The sequence below is a fragment of the Oreochromis aureus genome, linkage group 2, assembly GCF_013358895.1.
Source record: "Oreochromis aureus strain Israel breed Guangdong linkage group 2, ZZ_aureus, whole genome shotgun sequence".
Lineage (NCBI taxonomy): Eukaryota > Metazoa > Chordata > Actinopteri > Cichliformes > Cichlidae > Oreochromis > Oreochromis aureus.
The window spans coordinates 23,392,734-23,397,325 of NC_052943.1; positions in this window are offsets into that span (position 1 = coordinate 23,392,734).

Consider the following 4,592-nt stretch of genomic DNA (forward strand, 5'->3'; position numbering starts at 1 on the left):
TGCCTTGCCTCTCTATCTTTGTCTCCGAAACTCTCAGCTTGACCTGTCCCTTCAATGTACTCATTTCTAACCCAGTCCATCCAAAATTAAAGACTTTACATCTTTAACTCTGAAACTCTAGCTCAACCTCCTACTTTTTGTTAGTACATCACAGCAGTTCCACAGGGAGGCTATAAGCCCGTGTGCTCCTAGGGTTTCATCAGAAATAGCATCAAGTGTAAAATCTTTTCTAAATCAAATGTGCAGATTGAGAAATGTTCTACTGCTGCTTGTTTCATGCGTGAAATCAAAATGACGCGTGCTGTAAAGTAGCTGAAGGTGTTTGCCCCTCTTAAAAAGGTATTTTGCAACAATAAAAATTCAAAATCGAAAGCAATAATCTCTATTGTCTCTAGCACATTCTGTGTTAACTCTTATGAGTATTTCTGGAAGAAAAACATTTATCTCATGAAATATACATAATTTTGACATGATTTGCCAGGGAGACAGCCTAAGAGTGAGGTGTGGGAGCACAATTCTGTGAAGCTGTGATGTGGACACTGGCACCGAGGCTAAGAATACTAATATTGTGATTCTCCAGCACCATTGCCAAATTGCCTTTTTTTTTTCTTAATCAAACATCGTCACATCATATTGTTAGCAAGTTAGCATGTTGACATGATGCATTTAAGACAAAAAGCACCACTGTGCCTAAATAAAGCCTAACAGAGGCGTTAACATTGCTGTAAACTGTTAACATTGCTGTGGTGTTGGCATGTGAGCGTGCATTTTCAAGTGTGCAACTTAAAACTTGCAATAGTTCTGTGATTTGAACTTGTGCATATTTCCTGCTAAAGATGATTGCTCTAGGGCGGTCAAAGTGCAGCAACAAATATTTTCTTTGCATCTAGGAGCCATTATATATATGTCTAGATCGGCTGCTAATCATTTTCTTTCCTGTAGCTTGGGCAGACTGGCATGCTTAAAGCTCTTCTTAAAATAACCACACAGCTCCCCTTACGCAGAATTCAAAACTAGCTAGAGATATCTGCGCAAGTTCCCTTTAGTGTTGCAAATTGTAATCAAGTATTTTTGTTGACTGACGAGAATGCATTCTGAAAATGTCACTTCCAGCCATTTCAAAGCATTCTATTTAATAAATAATACAATTTGCTATTGTTTATTCATTGCAGTCTACAAGAAGCTTTATTGTTTCATGGGTAGTGTATGAATGTTTGTCTGTTTAGTTATAGCTATTACATGTTTACTGTAGCCAGTGGTTTCCTGCAAAATTTACTGAGTATATTGTGGCAGCTGACTGTAATGCAAATGCTGTAATAACATTGTCATATAGTTTTATATATACGTGTTTGATACATTTCTTACCGTAAAATTGACCATTTTGTTGATAATAATGTACCACCCAAACTTTGGTATCCTGATGACCACAACTTTCATTCATTCTTTTTGTCAAATGCGAAAGCCAGGTTCAGTGCTCTTTAGGGGAAATTTTCATATTTCATATTGTATTGTAATAAAAATGTCCTCCAGTTTTCAAGAGTGATAAGTTATAGTTCATTTTGTGTTTTGCTGTTTTTTGTTTTGTCTTTGTGTGTTTTCTCTGCCACATAAAATAGTTTTAGGAAAATATTGAATGTAATATACTGTATTATATAGTTTCTTTGCAGTATGTTCAACAAAGAATGTATTTAATTTGTGTATTTATGAATGGGAGATTTTGTGAGTGGGGTGCAGACTCACAGGCAGCAGTGGTAAGTCGTCTTTTCGGCATCTTGTCTAGAAATTCCCCAGCTGGTCTGGGAGTTTGAACTTTGAACCGTCTCCACAAACCCTACATCATTTTTTTACACTGTGATATATAAAGATATTTGTACAGTGATGAATACGATACAATGAGTGATACAGTCATAAATTCTTCTGTGCATACTTTGTTCAGTGCAGTACGGATTCTTGTAAAACTGGCTTATTTGGCCTAAGTAAACATATGACTGTCTGGTATAAACATAATACATCATAACAATTATTTGTGGATACATTGTATAGGCCAATTTCTATTTACATTGCACAATGACTGTATCTTACAATAAAATTAGTTATAAAGTTGCTATTGTGGTTTCTTTTTTCCCAAATTAGGTCTAAAATTTGCTGGTTTGTTTAGTTATAGGCTGTTTGATTTAGAAGTGTTATTTCCCATCTGTAACAACTGAAAATAAAATAAATAACACCAAAGTTTGATCAAATGGACCAATACGGCAATGCCATGATGATCCATTTGGCAAAATAAATCCATTTGGTATCCTTGCTGGTCTTCAGACAACAATTCTGACGGCTAAAGAACCAAATGGGACAGACAAAAAAAAAAAAAAAAAAGTGTTATTTTTATTATCATAGAACACATTTGGGTTTTAAGACTGGGGGGAAAAAAGAATTATGAGTAAATGTGCAGAATGGCCTAAACAACTATAATAAAGGCCTCAGATGGAGTTACAAGTTGAAAAAAAATCTGTGAAAATGGAACCAATTAAAGCATGTCATATTCAAACCTAGTGGTTACACAACAATAAAAAAGAGATTAGATTAAACATGGAATTAGATTAGCACAAGTTCCAACAGGCCCAACAAGGTTTTCTATTTGACAAATCCATTTATGTCCCTTTTTTTTTGGTTAAGGAGATATAACATGTCTACAAATGTACTGAGTGTGCTGAGAAGATGGAAAGAATACTTTGAGGCACTGAAAAATGAAGAAAATTAGAAAAAGAAGAGCCCAGCTGGAGGACAGTTAATGAATCAGGAAGCACAGAGGATTAGTAAGGAGAGGGATAAAGCTGATGATACGAAGATATGGGAAAAGCTTATAGGTTAAGAGGAGAGATGATGATGATCGGTGAGTAGCAGTATGACTTCAGTATGACTTTATGCTGAGAAAAAGTGCTACAGATGTGATGTTTGCTCTGAGAATTGACATGGGAATTATGGAGGTCTGTTTCACTGTGTCTTTGTGGATCTAGAGAAAGCATGTAATAGGTTGCCAAGAGAAGAACTGTGATACTGCAGAGAGGAAGGTGGAGTAGCAAAAAAGTATGTAAATGGGATTGGGATTATATCATGGATCTGCTCTGAGTGCCTGTTTTATTGCAGTGGTGAGACTTTGACAGATGACAACAGGCAAGAGCCTCTATGGAGTATGATGTTCAGAGAGCAAGTAAAGGAGAGCATGGAGAGGTGGATGTATGCTCTGGAGAGAAGATGAACGAAAGTTCAATGCAAGACAGAATACATGCGTGTTAATGAGAGGTAGACAGGTGTAACAGTGAAGATCCAAGGAGTTGTAAGAGTGAAGATCCAAGGAGTTGAGATAGTGAAGGTGGATGAGTTTAAATACAAGTTGAGTTTAAATATGGATTCAACGACCGAAAGCCACAGACAGCAAACAAGAGAGAGAACGAAAAGAGTAAAGAAGCTGCGCCTCTGTTGAATAAGATCTTAATGTTTGTTGTACTCATAACGCAAATTCATTTGTATTTTAGGAGCAATGAGGATAGGCAGTCCTCACTGAGAAAGGTTGTAGCATGTTTTTCTAACCATTTTCTCTTAAACTTCAAGGTTTAAAGGTGTAAAACTGCATATTTCAGATGTCTGTGAGGAAAAAGGGGTGTTTTTCATGAACTATCAAGAGGTAGCTAAGAGTAATTTGAACTAGCCATAAAACTTTTAAACCTCAAAATGTTGATTATAGCACTACAATTTCACTACAATTTAATTAAATACATTTAAGTAAAATAAATTTAATTTTACAAATGTAAACTATTTACTATGTACTTTGTTAACTTTGTTTTTTTCCCTTGAATTTTCTCAGCATCTAAGCCTGGAGTGACAAACTCATTTAGTTTAAGATGAAAATATTAAAAAATATTTTTTTAAAGAATATATGTGAGTGAACCCAATGACAATAAGGAAAGCTACTGAATAAAAATGAATAAAAATGAAAAATGAAGAGATTAATCTTCTATGAGTGGAAAAAGCAAGGTAGAGTTGAGTGAAACAAAAAATGACCAAATAATATTAAATACCTAAATGTGCTTGTCTTACTTCTTTTGTTTACTTTGGAATTTAACATTAGTTAGCTTAGCAGCAAAGCAGCAGAGTGTGTCCCACTCTGCTGGTTGTGATGTGAATGGGTCAAGTGCAATTTTTTTTTTTTTTTGTTAGTGTCAGATTATTTACAACATAATGGTGAGGAATGCTGGTTGGAGGACTCCCCTGTGAATTTTTGCCTAGGGCTCCAACAGACTCTAGAATAGCCACTACATGAATATATCAACAACAGGCATAACAACTCTGTGATATGCAGTACATTGGTATACATAGGGGTTTTTTTATTCCCAAAACATAAAGGTGTAGATACACATCATTCCTGACAGTGGACCATGTATTCTCAGACCAACTGCATCACTGTGGTATCTCATGAGTTCTACAATGCCATCAGCAGGTGTTCTTTGGGTTTTGCTAACCAGGCTGTCAAAAGGTTTCCACAAACTATCTGTTGACTCACTTGGTTTGGCTCCTCCTGCTGATGACTCCTGGGGTTT